The sequence below is a fragment of the Polypterus senegalus genome, chromosome 17 (genome assembly GCF_016835505.1).
Source record: "Polypterus senegalus isolate Bchr_013 chromosome 17, ASM1683550v1, whole genome shotgun sequence".
Classification (NCBI taxonomy): domain Eukaryota; kingdom Metazoa; phylum Chordata; class Cladistia; order Polypteriformes; family Polypteridae; genus Polypterus; species Polypterus senegalus.
In genome coordinates this window covers 32,527,881-32,549,991 of record NC_053170.1, presented here as the reverse complement: position 1 = coordinate 32,549,991, position 22,111 = coordinate 32,527,881, and positions in this window count along the sequence as shown.

The window sequence follows — 22,111 nt, the reverse complement described above, 5'->3', positions numbered from 1 at the left end:
GTCTCATACTTTTTGATCTCCCAGTATTGGCCAATTTTTGGTGTTTGCCTATTCCCCTGGCTCACTCCCAAACTACCACAGTGCAAACCTCCAAGCTGTTTCACAGCTGCTGTTTTTTTCCAGCTCACAGACTAATATATGCTTATGTAGCGACAAAGCAGTGGTGAGATGGAGACAACAATGAATTGATGCAACAGGAAATGTCCTCACAGAAAGGCCCAGTGTCTCCAGTAGAAATTCCAGTTTAGGGATCAGCTGAGTTTATGCAGAAAGAAATAAATTGATTTACTGAATTTGGTTGTTATTCTTTTACTCTGTTATTAATATTTATTATTTATGGGTACAACAGCAGTGGTAGCGCTGCTGCCTCACAGTTAGGAGACCCGGGTTCGCTTCCCGGGTCCTCCCTGCGTGCAGTTTGCATGTTCTCCACGTGTCTGCGTGTATTTCCTCCGGGTGCTCCGGTTTCCTCCCACAGTCCAAAGACATGCAGGTTAGGTGGATTGGCGATTCTAAATTGGCCCTAGTGTGTGCTTGGTGTGTGGGTGTGCGTGTCTGTGTGTGCCCTGCGGTGGGCTGGCGTGCTGCCCAGGGTTTGTTCCTGTCTTCCGCCCTGATTGGCTCCAGCAGACCCCGTGACCCTGTAGTTAGGATATAGCAGGTTGGATAATGGATGGATGGACAATACACGACTGGCACATTGCAATTTCAGTTAACTGGGTGTGAATCCAGCCACTGGCCACTGTCTGTGTAGATTTTACGTGTTCTTCTCATGTCAAAATAGCAGCAACATAAAGATAAAAAAGAGAGGGCTGGGGAAACACCTAACCACAATCAATCAGATTATAGCAACAAATATAAAAAAGTAATTTCACTTGACTCTTCAGATGCTATAAGAGGAGCACAAGAGGATAACACCCTTCATCTGGCTTTACGATTATTGTAGACCCTTCATGTCCTCTGTACAAATAAGAGATCCTTCTGGCCCCACATTATTTTCAAAGGCAACAATGAATGAACACATTATAGGGCACTTCAGACTGTTCAGTAACTGGAATGAAACTCAGCCAAAGGAGCTGCCTTTTCTTGCCTCTGATCTGCCCGTGTAAACCCTACATTAGGAACACTAATAAGATGTGTTGATGATGCTGTATCATTAACAGATGTCTTTACCACTGTTTTCTATTTTTTTTATTTTTATTGTTTGCTTCATTGTATGTAAAGGACAAAGCACAGGGCAATGAAGGTATCAGTCCATCAAAATGTGCATTGCTGTATACACCCCAGACACACTGTGCTTCAGTCCATGGTAAACACACAAATCTTTCTGAGCTGAGTGCATTACTGCGTTAGCCTTTTCGCCAGAGTCCTCGCTGGCATGCAGAACTAGTGGTTTTGGCAGTCACCCAAAAGATTGCAGTTCTTGAAAACATTGTAAAAAAAAAACAACTGCTACGTTGCCTCATTCAGCAAAACAAACAGCTTTCACTGCGGATCTTGGCCCTGTAAATTACAGGTTACCGCTTTAACAGACGTGTTCGACAGGGCACAAACAAGACAGCCTTGTTTCACTAGCTACAGGATACACTGCAGACAGGGCCACAAACAGCCTGTCAACACATTCTGCACGAAAGGCAAACTCAAGTAATAATGTAACCTTTTTCTTGAATGGCAGCCAATAGATTTCTTGAATCCAATCCAAGAACTTTCTATTTATGGCTTTAAAAAGAACTCCTGGCATGCCTAAAGGGGCTTCCTTGATTTGGGTTTGAGCTTTGGTTAACTCTCTCCTTTCAACATTTTGCAGTTTCTCATATTCTTTGTGTTTTCCCGAAAGGAATCTAAGAAATGTCTTCTTTCATCAGTATACAATATACTTCTTAGTAACAAGGAAGCAATATTTTGATAATGAGTACTAAATCAAAAAATGACATTTATAAATCACAGAAAAAAAATGTAAGCACATATTTACAATAACCCTAGGGCTACAAGTGGGTTTGTTTTGTCTTTAGATAAGATGAATTCATCCAACATAGAGAATTACATCATAAACGAAGCTGACAGATTGACGTGCTAAGCCTCCTATGGATAATGCACTCTTGTGTGGGGTAAAGTGTCCTGAATAAATGAATGATTAATCAATTCATTTAACAATTAACAATAAACATACATGAAGGGATGGAGTGGCTTGACAATGTCCACTTTAAAACATTTAAAGGGCATCAACATGTCCAATTTATGAGTTTTACTACAGTCGTGCCTTTGAAGACATTTAATTGATTTTAGGAAGACTACTTCATGGTCCTTACGCACTGTAGCCCTCTTTCATGCGTATACAAATGCTGTATTCCAGTGTAGGAAATTGTGTATGATACAAGAAAAAGTTATGAATGATTGATGTTAATCAATCTGTTAATAAATTATATGTTTTGACTTTGGCAATGCTGGTAATAATCTATCTATCTATCTATCTATCTATCTATCTATCTATCTATTTAGTATATAGTGCCTTTCATATCTATCTATCTATCTATCTATTTATCTATTTAGTATATAGTGCCTTTCATATCTATCTATCTATCTATCTATCTATCTATCTATCTATCTATCTATTTATCTATTTAGTATATAGTGCCTTTCATATCTATCTATCTATCTATCTATCTATCTATCTATCTATCTATCTATCTATCTATCTATCTATTTAGTATATAGTGCCTTTCATATCTATCTATCTATCTATCTATCTATCTATCTATCTATCTATCTATCTATCTATCTATCTATCTATTTAGTATATAGTGCCTGCCATATCTATCTATCTATCTATCTATCTATCTATCTATCTATCTATCTATCTATCTATCTATCTATCTGCTCTGCTTATTTAATATTGATGCTAAGTATGGTCTGGAGTGGAAATGGCCTTTGTGCTAGCAGGAGAGTGAGTTGAGTTTAGCTTTTTCTTTTTTCCTTTTTTTTCTTTTATTTCTTTTTTCTAGTCATTTCTCTTAATTCTTTGCTGTGTTATTTATATATAGTCATTATTTCAAGTTTATTTAGTGTTTTTTTTTTTAAAAGAAGTGGCTAGGATGGCTGTGTCCCGAGGGATACAGCCAGGCCTTTGCCACATGGCTTCGAAAAACTTAGCAGAAGAAATGGCATCAAATTGATTGTTGATCCAGTAGTTTCAGTAGAGAAGTGTGTTACTGAAATTGGAAAAATAATTGGATGTAAAAACATTATTTCTGCTTCAAGAATGAATAAGGCTGTCGTGATATTTCTAAATGAAGAGGCCTTAGTTCACCAACTGGTTCAGGAAGGCCTAGTCATTAATGGAACCCTCATTTCTGTTTTGCGCTTTCAACTCCTGCAAAGAGGATTATAATCTCTAATATTCCTCCTTTCTTGAAGAATGAACTGCTACGTACTGAATTGAGAAGGTATGGCGAGATTATTTCTGACATTACTATGATTCCTTTGGGGTGTAAACAGCCAGAATTAAAACATGTGGTCTCATTTAGGAGACAGGTTTTTATGCTCCTCAACAGAGGTTACAATGAGTTAGATGTTGCTCTGAAATTCAAAGTAGATGGATGTGATTATATTGTGTTTATATCTTCTGATTCAATGAAATGTTTTAAATGTGGCCGTGCAGGGCACAAAGCAGTTGACTGTAAAAGAGCTGATTGTAGTCATGCTATGGGTGGAAACACAAATGCAGTGAGCGAGTCAGATATAGAGGATGAGTCTGAAGACTCCGACTCCGATGCTGAAGATCAGCAGATTGTTGTCTGTGAGGTATCCACAGGTACTCTTAGCTCGACTGTAGGAAGTTCTGATAATCAGATACCCAGTTGTAGCTCCACAGTTGAAAGGAGTGAAATAAAGAAAGCTGAGACAAAAATGCCTGAAGTGGATGGATCGGCCGAGGCCGAGTTGAAGTCCTCTACTGTGAATATAAATCAGGATGAAGAAAAGGGCCAAGCTAAGGCAGAGGTTATGCAGCCTGTCATTGAAACGACACCAACTGAGGTGGATGACATTGAAGGTCTGAATGCTGCCGCTGCTACCTGTGAGCCATCTAAGGTGGATGAGCAGACCGAGGCCAGTCCTGAGTCCACAGTCCACAGTGAAACTGCTTGCCCTCTCTTAAATGTCAAAGCTGTGGCAGAAACTGAACCAGGCACTAATTCAGGCAGTGCAGTTAGGGAAGAAAAAGCTGGAATTGTTGAGGAAATGAATGTGAAGAAGAATGGACGACACTCCCCAGAAAGAGGAAAGAAACCTCAGACGGTGGAGTAGGAGCCAAGAGAAGTAACAAAATGAACCTGACAGAGGGGGCTGACGTGTCTTTAAAGAATCGTCTTCTAAGAGGTGACAATTAGCCCAGAGTGTGAGGGGAGTCAGCAGGGTGGTGAGGACAGTGACTCTTGTATGTCAAGTGACAATTTAACTGGCACTCTTGGAAAAACGGAGTACAGCACTGAAAGCATTCTGAGCTTTCTGGATTTTCTTGAAGGCAAAAGGAAGGTGAATGTTGTAGAACATTTTCCTGACCTGGAACTTTTGGTTTCAGCCAAGCGAGTTATGCAATGCTGTTCCTTTGGGAATGGAAAGAAAAGAGTTTAATCGTTAAAGAATGTTATCAGTAAAGTTAGAAAGTCTCTCACCTCCAGCACATAATGGCTCCACACCAGCTCCTCTCTTTTTCATTAGTTAAAGTTCTTCTTGTCATTGCTGCTCCGTTTCTTTTCTTTCTAATGCCTGTTTTCTCTTTGGGCTCTTTGAAGTTAACGGCTGCAGAGACTCCTTAAAGAGAGCCGTACTTTTCAATATTTGGAACAGAAAAACTAGATGTTACTTTTCTTCAAGAAACTCATACTGACCCAATGAATGAGTCGGAGTGGCAGAGGGACTGGAGTGGGACATCGATTCTGAGCCACGGCTCCAGTGCCAGCGCAGGGGTGGCAGTGCTCTTCAGTAAGGCGTTTCTCCCGGAGTCCATTGACTGTTTTGAGCAAATTAAAGGTCGTCTCATGAAGGTCGTTGTACGTATTCAGGGGAAAAACATTATTTTCTTAAATGTCTACGCTCCAAATGAAGGCAAAGAGAGATTTCTTTTTCTTTTGTTAAAAGATGTGCTAGCTGAGTGCAGTTCAGAGGACGTTGTGTTCTTAGCTGGCGATTTTAATTGCACTGAAAATGCAGAGATGGACAGGAATGGAGCTGAGCCTCACCCGGGTCAGTCAAGGTGTTGCAGTCGGTCCTTCATCAGCAAGAACTTGTGGATGTGTGGAGAGAGTCGAACCCAATGGCGAGACAGTACACATGGCTCAAGGCCTCCAGTGGCATGTTATCCATGGCAAGGCTGGACAGGATTTATACGTTACGGCACAATCTGAACCTCATTTTGGGCTCTTGTCTTCTGCCCACAGGGTTTTCAGACCATAGTTTAGCTCTCACTCGTTTCTCTTTGGGGTCTGAGCGTAATTTTAAATCATTCTGGCACTTTAATACTAAACTTCTTAAAGACTCTCTATTTCTTCAACACTTTCGTCTCTTTTGGGACAAATGGAGACTCAGCAAAAATGAATTCTCATCTCTGAAGCAATGGTGGGACGTCTCCAAGGTCCAAATTAAACTCTTTTGCCAGTTTTATTCTGAACATTCTTCTAGAAAGGTCACCATGGCCATTAAAGAACTGGAAGAGGACATTGGGATAATTCAAACCAAACTGGAAACCGGTTTTAATGCCAATTTGCTTGAGTCTCTAAAAGACAAAAAAGATTCTCTGAGGTCCCTACTGGATGAACAGGTGAAGGGCGCCATTGTCAGGGGGAGATTCCAGAATATTTCCCAAATAGACGCCCCTACGCAGTTTTCTTTTCATTGGAGAAGAAGGTTGCTCAGGCAAAAATCATTCACTGTCTGAAAACTGCAGATGGGACTGAAATGACGGAGACCGAGGAGATCCGGGAATTTGCCTTAAAATTTTACAAAGACTTATTCTCTGCAGAAACAGTGGACTTGTCTTCAAATACAGAAATTTTCTTTAATGACCTACCACAGCTGACTCCATCCACCAAGGAAGAGCTCGACCTGCCACTATCACTGGAGGAGCTCACTAGAGCTCTTGGGAGTTTAAATCAGAACAAAGCCCCTGGGATCGATGGACTTCCCGTCGAATTCTACAAGTCCTTTTGGGATATCATGGGTAAGGACTTCCTGACTGTGTTTGTGGAGAGCATCAGGGATAAAGAACTTCCTGTGAGTTGTCGGAGAGCAGTTTTGACTCTTTTACCTAAAAAAGGGGATCTCTGCAACATAAAAAACTGGCGACCGGTCAGCCTGCTCTGCTCAGACTATAAAATCTTTTCTAAAGCGCTGGCTCTTCGTCTGAGGACTGTCATGAACTGCTTGGTGGCCTCGATCAGTCATACTGTGTCCCTGAACGATGTATTTTTGATAACATTTTCTTTGTGCGGGATTTGGTATCTGCCTCTGAGATTTTTGGTTTTAAGGCGGGTCTCATCTCACTGGATCAAGAGAAGGCCTTTGATCGGGTAGACCACCAGTATTTATTTACAGTTCTAAAGAGGTTTGGTTTTGGTGAGACCTTTCTAGGATATATTAAATTAATGTACACGAATGTGTTTAGTGTTTTAAAAATTAATGGAGGGTTGGGAGCCCCATTTTCTGTTACAAGGGGCATTCGTCAGGGGTGTGCACTCTCCGGTATGCTATACTCGCTGTCCATAGAGCCCCTGCTCCACAGACTTCGCCAATGTCTTCACGGCCTGTCATTGCCTGTGTGTCCCACTGCATCTTTTAAGGTGGTGGCATATGCTGACGATGTCACAGTTGTCATCACTGAACCTGATGATGTTGTCCTGCTGCAGGACTGTTTACAGGTGTTTCAAACGGTGTCATCTGCCAGGGTCAACTGGTCCAAATGTAATGCCTTTCTGATGGGCAACTGGGACTGTCCTCCCCCAAACCTCCCAAGTGGTCTAACATGGAACTCTAAGGTATTTAAACATCTGGGAATTTACATTGGGAAGTCTGGAGCCACAGCTGATAACTGGGAGGGCTTAATTGATCAAATTCAGGGGAGACTGAAGAAATGGAAATGGGTGGTCGCCAAGCTCTCTTTTCGGGGTAGGGTGCTAATTATTAATAATTTAATTGCTTCAATGCTTTGGCATAAATTTAGGTGTGCAGATCCTCCGTTTTGGCTTTAAAAGAAATTCAGGGGATATTACTAGATTTTTTTTGGGATAAACTTCATTGGGTTAAACGCAGTGTGATACATCTGCCTGTGGATGAAGGTGGTCAGGGCTTGGTGGACATTCTGAGTAGAATTGAAGCTTTTAGGCTGACAGATTTACAGCGTCTCTTGTATGCCCCTCAGCCTTTACTGTGGAGGAGTTTAGCATTCGCTTTTTCACAGGGTCGGAAATCTCAATTTTGATTGGCAACTCCTTTTCATTGATATCAAGCGATTGGCTATCTGTGCTGCCCACCTTTTACGCAACATGTTATTGATTTGGCACACCAAACAAACAGAGTGGGTATTAATGTGGAGTCAGTCTTCTGGTTACTTGAAGAACCGGTAATATGGAATCCAGTCTTGGAGTTTGACTCGGTCAGTTTAAACTCACTGCTAATGAACAAAGGCTTTACCAAAGTAGCCAACTTTATTGATCCGGTCAGCAACCAGTGGAAGTCTGGGGCAGCTGTGGCACATGAGCTCGGGATTAGGTCTGTCCGTCTTGGGGGGTCGATAATCAACAAACTTAAAGTCTCTTTAGTGCAATTGGGTGCAGGTCCTCTGTGTGAGGATTATATCTCTGGAGATCTTATAAAGAGGCAGAACCTCCTGAATGTATCATTACAATTAAACCAAATGTAAAAGATTTTATCAGTTCTAATAACTCCATTTTAACAATTAATCACATAAATGGAATTTCTTTCCAAAATTTGTCAAAAAAAGAATTGTATGACTGGTGTCTTAAAGTGTCCCATTTTATGTATTTGAAAGACATGACTGATACCCTGTGGAGGAACACTCTGTGTCTGCATGACACGACATCTCCAGCATGGAGGACTTTATATAAACCGCCAATTGAGAAAAGAGTTGGGGACCTGCAGTGGAGGATCCTACATGGAGCAATAGCCACCAATTCATTTTAAAAACCATTGGTGCCAGCACAACAGATCAGTGTCCATTCTGCCTTCAGAAAGAAACAATTTATCATTTATTTCTGTATTGTACCAGATTACAACCACTGCTGCATTTTCTTGATTTATTGTTCAAGGATTTGGGAATTATATTTAATAACCTCATTTATATTTTTGGAATGTCTGTGTCAAAACTTTGTAAAGACAATGTTTACTTGGCAATTTTTGTTAGGCCAGGCCAAGATGGCAACGTTAAAAACGAGAAGAAATAGAGATAAAGATCAGAAAACTACTGATGCTCTGTTAATGTTTAAGGTCCTCCTTCAAAGAAGATTGAGAATCGAATTTGAATATTTTAAACTTATTAATCAATTAGATATATTTAGAGAAATTTGGGCTGTAAATGATGTTTTATGCTCCTTGGAAGATGAATGTCTAGTCTTAAAGTATGAGTAGGAAAAGTGTGTTATTAAATGTTGTTTAATTTTGACTGTTAATTTAAATGCAATTATGTTATAATTGTTAATAAAGGTCTGTTTAAAATTAAAAAAAAAATAAATATCTATCTATCTATCTATCTATCTATCTATCTAATAAATTAAATAATTTGGTAAGGCTCCCACTTTATTTTCCTTACCTGTCTCTGTTGGAGGGGTTTCTGGCCATTAAACGTATATCAAGATAACTAAAGCACACATGTTTTAAGACACAGAATAATGCAATTTATTGATAAACATGAGGATTATAGAAATACGATAAATGCACATATCAGTATATCAGACAGACAAACATAAAAAAAGAGGCTGGCTGTTCACCAGCTATTTAGAGTTCTAAATTACCATGGCATATATAGACAGTTTACGATACCCAGGCTTTAAGGATGATGTCCAATGTAGTGTTGAGTTGTGTGTCGTTGCCCTGGGTTCAAGTGGAGGACTCTTCCTGCATTGGCATGAACTCTTCATGTTAGATGTATGGTCGTTTGTCTGGGGTGTGGTGTGATGCTGTCTTCCTCAGTTCAATGCTAGTCTCTTTAGTGTGTCCTATGCAACTTCACAGGGGAAAGCGTTACTCTTTCTCTTTCTAGTGACTGGGCTCTGTCAGTAATGCAGACCATGGCTTGGCAGAGTGAATCTTAGAGCTAGTTCAGGGCATCTAGCTTAAAGGATCTGTAAAGAGGAGCTTCCAGGCCAAATAACGTTTGTGAGCTCTTGGCTATACAAAGTGTGTGGCTTCTAACCCTAAAGACAGTAGCTGTACCAAATAAACAAGATTGTCAACTTTCAGCTTCAGGAGTATCAGAGAGAAAGGGGAATAGGGCAGCTTCTATTTCAATCACTATTTTACTTACAAATCGGTAGGAAATGTTATGTGTACTTCTACTGAAGGACAGCAAGGTTTGGTTGTGTCCAGCTGACAAACCAGTCTGGATAAAAGTTCACAGGCAGCTTTTTGTCTGAGTACATTCATGTGTCTTTATAATTTAATTGCATTGTCAAACAAAGCACAGCAAAAGTTATATAAATGGAGCACTTGATTTTTGCTGTGTGCGCACCAAAAAGAAAACTGTTAAAGTTCATAAATTCTTTTTAGCCCTTTTTCATGAAATTGGGGGGTTTTTGTATGTGAACATGATTGACCCAGGAAACTACCAGCAGAGGCACAGAAACAGGACAGGCATGACATGCAATTGTCTAAAAGGTTGTCTGTTTACCTAGGTACTCATTGCAAGAACAAATCTGCAGGAATCCCCTTGAAGCATAGCATCAGCACACTTCCACAACACTTGTAGAAACCCCCTGCGAAAGGCCCCAGTCTCCACAGCTTGTAGTGATGGGCACTTCAATTCTGTTTACTGCCTTCTGACTCTGACTCATCCATGTATGACAGTGGGTTTCCTTTAATGCCAGACCAGCAAATGCTTCCAGTGCCATTATGTCTCCTCTTGGAACACGTCTGGGCCATAAACAAAGTAGCGTGGTCCTCTCCCAGCTGTGCCCTCTACCGATCCTTAGGGACCCCTACAGGGCTGCATTTCAGGACTCCTTTTCCCTAGCACCACTGCAAGTGTTCCGCCTGGGTTCTCAAACAACGACTACTGCTACCTAACACATGGGGAATGGAACCATTTCCAAGTCCTGGCTTCCGTTTGTCCATCCATTATTCTATACCAGCTGTGCACAAAGTTTCTTTTTGTCCAGCTGGCCAGTCCCTCCGTTGTTCCTCATGGGCTTCCTGTCCAGGTAATAACCCATGCTCCCCCATGGCAAGGATGCTCGGTCTCCTCCTACACTTGTTAATTGATATTTAATTCATGTCTCTATTATAAAACAAACTCTTGGAAGGAGACAAGACATGATCATCTCAGAGACACTTTCACATCCCGAGAGACGAGTCTTCGTGCCAAGCGATGTAACCACGCCCGGGGCTGAAAGCCCTGCGAGACAAGAGCTTATGCAAAGAGATTTGCAAAAGTCCTGCGTGGTTATTTCAGAAACATTTCTCGCAGAGATAAAGAAATGATATTCACTCACGGACAGTTATATGTTGTGTTGTCATGATGTAATTCCAAACACGGTATCAAAATTCAATGAGACATTAATGAAAAGGTAAAAGTGAAAAGAGATCGAATATATGGACATAGGTGATATGACAGAAGAAATATGCTCATGTTTATTAGAGGGAATTGGAACTGAACTGGGGAATGGGAAGGAGTATCTCACACACTAAATGAACTGACGGGGTACTTTAGAACCGCAGAGGAAAACAGCTGATAATGTATCTAGTACAAAAAAGTAATTGAATTTGTCAGTAAACCAATGGCTCAAATTCAGTAATCCAGCTGGTGGTGAAAGCTTCAAAGCAAATGAACCTGCTAAACTCTGAAGGCACCAAAGCGGCTGAAAACACCCAGACGGTGATAAACTTCTCACGAAATGTAAACTTGATTTGTTCTGTGCCAGTCAAGAGCACATTCATATGAGTTTGTTGTGTGCCCTGACTCCTGCAGCCGGCACACCTTTAGTTTTAGACTTGCAAATGGCAGTTTTAAAAGTCACAAAAATAACTTATTTATTAGTTATTTATATAACTTATAATGTAACACTTTTTACAAATTTCAACTATGTACACTTTATTTATTTTTCTTAAATATTATGATGTTTAATTTACATTCATTGCACCTTACATTTATTTTGCATTTTATTTACTATTTTATTCATTTTAATTTTTTTAAATTTACTTTATTATTTTCTCAGCAAATATTGTATTTATTGTGTTGTTTTCCTTATATAATCAAGTTTTCACAAAATTTAAATAAATGATTTGTATTTACTATATTCTCCTTGTTATTATTTTATTAATTCAGACTTTGCAGAAAAATAACGGTAATAAATATTACCGTGTTGGGACTTTGGTTAGGGTGAGTTGGAGTTTTTTTGCCTAGGGCCCCCAGAGTTCCTGGAATTCCCTTTGTCTGCTGACATATCTAAATACATTTTTGGGATGGTTAACCTGGGAATTTCCAGGGTTCCCTGTGTGAAAGAGGCTTCTGACTCATCTAAGGAAAAGCCTAGAATTTCTTATGAATGTACAGGCCAAAATAACTTGTGTTTCATGTTTGAACAGTGTTTGTGGAAATCTGTTATTCATCTGCATACACTGCAATATGAGAGCATATTATTTTAAAACTTCTTTGTGTAATGGTTTGGATTTGTTTGGCCTTAGCAGCTGAATGACTGGAAAACACTTAAGTCTACAGACAAGAAAGGAGCTACTACACCTCACACCACATTGGAAAAACATGTCAGTGGGTAAACTAGTTACAGTATATGGCAAATAACAATTCATATGTTTAGACTACAAGTGATTGTAAGGGTTCAAGTTGAGGGTCCTATTTTGCTGGTCAGCAATTAACCAGAAGTAATATATTTATTCGAAAAAGTAAGTAGCGCTGTTGTCAGCATTATTGCATCACAGTACTGGAAATCTGGATTTGATTTTCTTCTAACTCGGCCAAATGCATGTATCATTTACTTAGACCTTATGGTTCCTTTTTCTATAGCAAAATTTGTATTCCGGATTAGTTTATTGACTGTTTCAGTTTAAGATGGATGTGTGTGAGTGTGTGTGTGTGTGATACTGGTATATACAATGAACTAGAATTTCATCTACGGTTGTTTCTAGGATGAATGACATGCAGACTAACGGGTGCTCAAGACACCAAGGGGAATTGTTATACATTATTATAAATGTGAAAATAGACATTCTGGACACATTTACTTGTCTTATTTTTTTCTAAATCCACCAGTTCTTTGTTGCCTCTCTTAACAACAGTATGGGGGTTTATTTAATTCATCTACCTAGCAGCTAAGTTAAGTGTCAACGGTCTGCTCTCATTTAGCAGTGAGGGAGAATTGCTGGGAAAGTCCTTGCACTCATATATCTGTCTTTTCAACAGACATTGACAAACGTCCCTTCTTGTTCTCTAGTCTTCCTTTATAGCTCCTTGAAGTCATGTGACAGGTGGGACATTTCCTGTATCTATTTTTAGCTGGCTTCATTGCAGAGAACATTTGGTTTCATTTCTGGGGTGTGTGTAGCAAATTGTACTTCCAGGCCCTTTCTGAAAAGAAAGCAAAACAGGTGACTAGGCTGAGAGAAATGGTTCAAAGTCTGGAATGAAGTGACAGAGAGCAGCGTCACAATGTGGTAGCTGCTCCTTGTACTGTTAACAAAATTATACATATTAAAGGTCATTATTCTACTGTGTACAATGTAATTCATTCTTGAATTTGCTAATCAATATGCAGCAGTGCCACTATAACCGAAGCCCACTGTGTTATGAAATTTCCCAAAGCCAGGTAACACTGCTAGTACAGTATATAGATAGATAGATAGATAGATAGATAGATAGATAGATAGATAGATAGATTATTTATTTATTAATTGACTTGTCATTTTGTATTTTACTTGTATTGTATTGTATTGTATTGTTTTGTATTGCTATTCTAAGGAGAGCTTCAGGAAAGAGTTCCATTATACTTTTAGCACATGGCAATAGACATGACTTGAACAGAAGGTTTTCGGCACTTTCAGTTATTTAGGGACAGGGTCATTAGACTGCTGTTGGTTCAAGACTTTGCTTTGCTATCTTCTTACTGTGGTTTTACTTTTCTTGTTGTGCTTGGAAACTCAGTTCTCAAATATATTTCTAGTTAACAGACTGACCACAAGTTGAATCGTCCCAAATATGAATCTGCACTTGCCTCTGTGGCCATCTGCTACAATTAGCCATAACACCAGCAAGCTGCTGGTTATATCCAGGACGTCAAAGACTTTAAACAGTTCCAAATCTTGTTTTCTGTCCGTTGCAGATTGCATATTGTCCTATAAACCAGTATGTATATATGCAAGCTAAAGTGTAAATACTGTATATGAATATATTAAAAAATCACAGATATGCCTCCTCAACCTTTTAAAGCATAAATCAAAACAGCATACTAATAAATAATTAGATTTTCTGCACACTGCAAATGTAAAATACTATATGGTACAGAGGTGCTGTCTGGGCCTGTTACTGTCTTAATAAAGTTTATAAATTCTCTAAACTTTCCATGGTGTGAGTGAATGTGATAGACTGGCATCCTATCTCGGGATGATTTATAATTTGTAAGTAGTCATGCCAACAAAGACTGGCATCTCACAACCCAAAGCTTGAATAAATGGGTGTAAGAATGTATATATAATATGGGATTTGGTTACCCTGAACTGGATTAAGTAATGAACAGATAGGTAACGTAGTATTAAGATTGAAGATAACGATGAATTTTAAGATTATGCATAAGTTTAAATAAATTGGGGGTTTTAACTTTTAGATCAGCGGTGGGTAATAAAATGTTTTAATTAAATAGGAAGATCAGTTTTTGAAAAATCTATCACATCAGCAATTGACCTGGATTTAAATTCCCTAAAGCTTGTTTCTAATAACTCAAACAGGGGGTCACTGGACCAAGGGTGGGGGCTTTCATTGTATCACTTGCCCACTTTCTGATTGTAGCTTTTCCAAAGATATTCATTGCTTTTTGTGAACCTGAGCTTGACTTTTGGTGCCTGCATTTGTAAAGACAGCGTTGTGTTTGTAATCTTAGTGATGATTTTCTTGGATAGGATATCAAAACAAGCTGAGGCGTGGAGAGAATTTAATTTGTTGCTCATGGCTCATTGGAAAAAAAGAAACAAAAGATCAGTCTCTCATTAAGCTGACAAATTAAAAGAAAGCAAATACACTTTGAAGCTGAAGCCTTTTCCTAGTGATATGAATTATGACTGATGACAAAGAAATAAAATACACACTGTTGACATTTGTGAGGAGCCAGCTATACAAATGAAAGCAGCCACCCAATCAAATTATTCAGTTAATTAACAGCACAAACAAGCTTCTGATCATCAAATTCAAATGAAAATCAGCAATCACAGTGGCTACAACAGTAGAAAACCACTTTGGGTTCCAATCTGTCAGACAACAACAGAAATGTGAAGCTGCAGTGGACACAAGCTCACCAAAACTGGACAGCTGAAGACTGGAAAAACTTAGCCTGGCCTGATGATCCTAGATGTCTGCTGAGAGACACACATGGTAGGGTCAGAATTTGGGGCCAACAGCATTTATCCATTCACCCAACCTGCCTTAAGTCAACAGTCCAGGGGCCTCATGTATAAATGGTGCGTACGCACAGAAATGTTGCGTAAGAACTTTTCCACGTTCAAATCGCGATGTATAAAACCTACACTTGGCGTAAAGCTACGCACTTTTCCACGGTACCTCATGCCTTGTCGTACGCAAGTTCTCCGCTCGGTTTTGTAAACTGCCGGCACCCAGCGTCAAAGCAATGGTACTGTTCTTGTGTGATTACTCATTATTTTCATGACGCGGCTTTATAAATACACAGAAACTAACCGCATATTGTTTATTAGTGTAATGCATCTGATTGTAATTAACTCGTAACAATATAATGGTCCAGGGAACAGCCATAGTATTCCAAATACCATAACTGCTCTCACTTCTCCTTCTTCTTCTTCTTCTTCTTTCAGCTCCTCCCGTTAGGAGTTGCCACAGCGAATCATCTTTTTCCATATTACTCTCACTGCACGACTCGGAGTATTTATATCACGTATTTGAGTGTGAATCGCAGCAGCAGCTGATCGGAAAGAGAATTATCGGTATACAGCTTCATGGACACGCTGTCTCAGCCACTGCAAAACGTTTTAAAGCCTTTCCTGTACGGACCTCGCGGTTCAGAAACAGTTTAATCCCAAGAACTTTAAATGCACTCAATCAATTGCTCCTTGTAGAACGGTTTGTACTTATAAGTACAATCACCCCACTGTAAACTTGCACTACAGTTATAATATCTCACAACCTGAGCCACTTTATAAAGCGCGTATTTACATATGATGACGATATCATTTTTAAGGTAAAATGCAGCAAAATATGTTAGTTAAATTATACACATAAAACTTTAACTTCATTTAAATAATCTATATTCTTCACTAGGAGTGTCGTGAAGGATAGAATAATTAAACATGTACTACGAAGATATTTCAATGTTCTTTAAACGTTTTGAAGAATCGGCGCTAAGCTTACAGATGGCTTAACGTCTATTACAGAGCTGATTGTATGGCGATCGGTTACTTGGGGAAAGAAAAGCAAGGACTCTTGGGACGACCACGCCAATATATATTGAATATAAAACAGAAAGAGAAAATAACAACACAGCTAAAAACGCAGCGACAAATTTCGACAAAAGATAAATGCTTGTCATGAGCACGAGGCTCATGAAACACATGTTTAATAACGTGCTTTAACTCTTATCATCATGAAAATGATATCACGTATACATCTCAGTATTGTAGTTATTCAGAGAGCTGTAATATCACGAATGTAATGGATTCTGTGTCCTGTCAGAGGAAGAGAGCCGGTTTAAGAAGCAAGTAGTGATTCACACACATAGGCACATAGAAGATCAAATACAAAACAAAGCATTTAACGTGCTACTTTAATTACATTGTGATTTGAGAAACTGGTTGATTAAACGATTTTAAGATGAAGTTTATAATGTTCTACTAAATGACAAAATAAACTACGTGATTAAAGTGGAAATGTCGAGATTGAAGTTGACATTTCGTGCTTTTTCCCCACTGTGTGCCTTTTTTCTCTGTACCCTAATAAGCTTTCATATGACACTCAGACAGTGGGCTACAACTCTTCTTTTCACGGCGACTTTGATATGTGACTTCTTTTTTATTTCCGGCACTGTGCGATTTTGTTAATGTGAGCTTTCAAGTTTCTCCAACATGCTATGTCACTCGATCAACTTCATTTTGTTGATTATACCACGGTTTATTTGAACAAATAGTATGTTTTTCCTTTGCCTCCACTTGGTATTTGCTGAAATTCTTATATTTTGCCCGTGCTTTTCCCATTGTCTTTTCACAGAAGGCTGCGCTTAAGGGCGATTTATATTGATTTGCATATTCAAATAGGCGTAATTCTGGGAGGATTTGGGGCGTTAAATAATGCGCTTGCACGAGAGTTAGTTTTCACGCTGATCAGGATTTATGTAACGGAAGAACGTGGAAGTTGGAGTACGCACAGATTCCTGCATCTGGATTTTTCTGTGCGTAAACACATTTCGGCTTTTGTGCTTACGCCATGTTATACTGCGAGTTCTACGCACGACGTTATACATGAGGCCCCAGGATAGTGGTGGTGGTTTAGCGGTGTGGAGAATGTCTTCTTTGCACACTTTGGGCTTGTTAATACCAATCAATCATCGCTTGGATACCATGGACTATTTAAGTATTGTTGCTGACCATGTCACCCTTCATGGCCACAAGTTACCCATCTCCTAATGGCTACTTACAGGAAAAGTCATCTCACATTTGTTTCTTGAACACGACAATGAGTTCAGTGCTCTTCAGTAGCCTTCCCAGTTACCCACTCACAATCCAATAGAATACCGATGTGGTAAAGTAGGAAGTCTGCATTATGAATGTAAAAAAGACAAACCTACAGTAATTATGTCATGCAATCATGTCAACATTAACCAAAATCTGAAAGGAATGTTTCCAGCATCTTGTGGAATTCATGCCACAAACAACTGAGGCTGTTTTAAGAGCAGTAGGCAGTCCTGCACAGTATTAGTATAGTGTTCCTAAAAATCTGACCTGTGAGTGTATATACTGCTTTAGAAAAGTGTACCATATTGTTGAAGACCACAGCCATCCTGCAGAGTCACATTGAGGATTATTAGCTGTCATATGGCAACATTCAGGAAAAGTGTTTACCCAAAGCCATAAGTCTGCTAAATAGCTGGTCCTGTTCATGTCTGTTTCATAGTGTATCTGTTGTCTGATTTTGTATTAAATACTCAGTGTTCTATTCAATAATTTTTTTTATCATGGTAGTGTTGCTAGTCTGCAGGAAACATGCAAGGAGGGATCTCAATGTACACTACGAACGTGACAATAAAGGTGAACCTGAACTTGAAATTAAGTGGCTGATAGTTTATCTGTTCTGGAGATAAGCATAATACAACTTTAAAAAAGTCACGGACAGCTACCGCCTATTGAGGCAGCAGCAATGGGGCAAAGCAGAAACCAGCTCTGGATGGGATGCCACTTTATTTCATACACACACACACACACACACATGCACACACACTCGTTTGGGGCCAAGATAGGGTCACCAATTAACCCAACACACATATCTTCGGGATTTGCCCAGGAGACCCCAAAAAGAAATGACAGTTCTGAGCAGACACAACAGTGAAAATTTTGATTTAGCAATGGGATTTTTCACAGGGAGGCTGGACTCCAAGATACAGTAAATGAAAAATAAGAAATCAAACCAGTACTTCAGGACACCCACATGGTATGCTTCACTCAGACAACACATTTTTTTTTTTAAAAGCCATGACTGAATCCAATGAGTATATTTCTGGAAACTACTCTACTGTTGGTAAATGACATAACGGTTTTCCAGAGTAAGCCCCAGTCTAATATGTAAACCAAGCCAACCACGTCTGAGCTGAACAGGAGGATGAAGGCTTTTCATCTGACTTCTGGGACTCAATGACTCACTTGGGTTGGGGATCTTCTACATCCTTTGATTTCAAACTTTACCATGAAATGTAGATTATTTCTCATGTGACATCAGAACTCTCTTATTAAACTGCGCCATGCTGGCAGACAGCACTGAAGGGAGTGGTTTGCCTTTGTGATATTCACTTACAGTAAAAGAAAATATAGTACCCCACCCAAAAAATTAAGCTGCAATGATTGTTTTTCAAGTGTATCTTGTCATCCAGCAACTGTAGGGCCAGAGATTAAGGTAACAGTACTGGGTGCAGTGTCCGTTTTTGCTTTTTTTTTTTGACCACATCACACACATTAGATGTTTTCCCACCATAGAAACTTTGATTTCACAAACCAATGATTTCATGTACAATATAGGCTATGTGTGCTACATTCATTTCAAAATCTAAACTACTAAGAGATTTTTAAGATGGCACCAGTTTTTAAAAAAATTTAATTACCATTCAGACAGCCTTGGACTCACAATCCCTCCTAACCCACTAACAGCTATGTTTGATGTTCTTCCAGATGGGTTTAAAGTGGAGAAGGACAAACAAACTGTGATTGCATTCACTACACTTTTGGCACGCCGACTTATTTTGCTAAGCTGGAAGAATCCTAACTCTCCTCTTTTAAGTCAGTGGGAAACTGATGTTTTATGCTATTTGAAATTGGAAAAAATCAAATACTCAGTTAAAGGATCTGTACAGATTTTTTTCAATACATGGCAGGATCTAATCAGTAATACCTTAGAATAAGCTCTTAATGCACAGAGGAAGCAATTATTTCTGTATTTCTTTTTCTTCTCCATTCATCTCTATTGGCTTATCAAACTCATCAATTTAGGTATGTTTACAAGCCTTAAGTTTTACTCCGTTGGCCTTGCTCTCTCTCTCAGGGGTGGGGGTCAACTTGTTCTCAATCCTACTTTTTGTAAAAATTGATTGATTTGTATGGAATGATTGCAATAAAATTAATAAAATTCCAAAAAAAAAAAAAAAAAGATGGCACCAGTGCTTGTGACCAACCCACACCCATGATAGTTCCTGGTTGAATGAAAAGTACATACCCTGGTGTAGGATCTAAAAAAGTTATGATACCTACCTGCCAGGAAATACAAATGGCCCAAAGTTCCTGCACTGGGTGCAAAGGTTTGTGAGCTTCTAAAATATTTCTGCTTCTGGAACAAAAGTTCCTACTGCACCTAAATAAAAAGATAATTTTGATACTTACACACTTAAGTCCAATTAAGAATATTGAATTAGCTATAACTGAGAATAATATCTAGCAAATAGATGGATCATATTTGTATTACTAATGCCTAACAATATAATCTTTAAACAAGCAGATAAATTATTGTCTATCTTATTTTGAAATACAGTGGAACCTCTAGATACGATCACCTCTGTATATGAGAAATTCAAAATAAGAGGAAAGTTTGAGCGAAAAATTTGGATCTAAATACGAGCATTGGCTCCGTAACAAGCCACGAGCCAGGCTGTGGTTATGCGTGACGCGTTTCCCAATCCGCCTCGACTCGGGGATTCACCCAAGCTGACGCTGCCAGCCCGTCAGCTCACTCAGTGTTCCTTGTTCTCCCATAGCATAGGATCTACACGTTTGTGCGCTTGTGATTTCATTGCTTTGCTGTAGCAGTTCACCGTATAAGCGTACCCAAAAATATTGCGGACATGCAGACAGAGAATAGGAGACGATTGCCCTTAAGAGGAGTACTAGGGTGTTGTACCGTGTTAGCCATTATGAACGTAGAGAAAAGCCAAGCAAAATGACACCTTTTATTGGCTAACTAAAAAGATTACAATATGCAAGCTTTGATTACATCTTACCTGAAGAAGGGGCCCGAGTTGCCTCAAAAGCTTGCATATTGTAATCTTTTTAGTTAGCCAATAAAAGGGGTCATTTTGCTTGGCTTTTCTCTACCCTCAAGAGGAGAGAGAGGGGGGCACGCGAGCGAGCAAGAGAGATAAGGAGAGAGAGAGGGGGGTGCGCGAGCGAGCGAGCGAGAGAGATAAGGAGAGAGAGAGATGCACACGAGAGAGAAGAACCATCAGCTCAGTTATGATCACATGATGCTCAGCAGACAAAGTGTATCCACACTTATTTATCAGGAAAATTGATTTTTATGTTGATATTTTTGGGGGTGCGGAACGGATTAACTGGATTTCCATTATTTTCAATGGTGAAGTTTTGTTCTAGATACAAGAAATTCGCTATACAAGCGCAGTGCTGGAATGAATTAAACTCGTATCTAGAGGTTCCACTGTACAAGGAACCAGAATAAGACATCTATGACTTACTAGATCACATAACACCATTTCATTAGGTTCTCTGGTCATCTGTGATGAGAAGGGAGAGTGTTAATCAGAGTGGGCTATGTGTGCAGGAACAGTTTACATTCTATGAGCCTTCCTGGACTAGTAAATATATGATTTAGCAAGGTTGAGAAGGTGGTTTACGATTTAATTACCTATACTGTACTGTATATCCTTTCTTTCTTGCTTGTATGGTACTACATTTGTGCATGCTTCTAAACTGGAGGAATCAAGTGACAGGTTATGAAGTCGATACAGCTGGACTGGAATAGGGGCAAAGCCTGCCTGATCAAGAGATATGTCGAGGGTGACAAGGTCAGAGTTAAATTTAGGATTTAGAGAAAGGCAAAACATCTTTGTTTCAAACATCAATATTTTTGATCCTGAGAAAAGGTCATTTCTGATGCCCAATGCAGATGGCAAGCTAGGTTAACGGCCATGCCAGACCATATTAAGACAGAGAGCCTTCTGGTAATCTAAACTTACAGGATGCTTAACATAAATCAGGTCATATTATTAAGCTCTGGAATGATCTGCCTGCTAATATAAGAGATGCTCCTTCAGTCTCAGCTTTTAAATCTCAGCTGACTCACTATATTAGTGTAGTATACCCTGACTAGAGCTGTTGATTAACTGTGCATATTGCATTTCTGTTTGTTAGTCATTTGTACAGAAATATACGTAATACAATATTTTTAAACAGTTCATTAATGTCTTCTGTTCTGTTTCTCTTCTCTATATGTGGATGTGGCACTTGGTGCCACTCCTATACTGCCAGGCTACTCTTCTGCATATGTAAAAGTCATCTCAGATAAAGGAACACTGGAATCATTGGATGGAAAAATTCCCTCCTCAGACTGAATGGCCAGCACAGACTCCACTATAGAAAACCCAGTAGGGAGTAGGCGGCCAGTTGGCTAAGGTCTCAAGCATTGTGACTAAGTCTTTTATTTTCTCTTTAACAATTTTAATCTCATTGTCAACTGGCCATAGTTTATCAATTAATTAATAGAGACATTGCTGATTTTCATTTATGTTTAATTAGTTTCAACCTTGTTCACTGTATGTTTTAACAAATCAGTATTTATAAGTGTACCAGTTCTGTATTTACTAATTTGTATAATCTATATTTTATCTGAGAAGTATTCACAGCGCCTACACTAAGTGAACTGCACTCTACAAGCTGTAACTGTAATTATAATATTATTATTTTGCCAACATTTATACTCTGCTTGCTTAAAGTTTGGGTGTAGTGTCTATAATACATAATGAATAAATGTGCAACTTTCTCTGCTGCCTGTTCTGGTACTCTATCTTGTTGCCTGAGGTCATACTGTATATATTAAACATAATGCAACACGTGGGAGTCTTAGCAGAGATTTGCTGGCATTTTGGTTTAGTCTACATAATAGAGTGTATAAGGGAGTGTATAGGGTCACCCTAAGACCCTACCACAA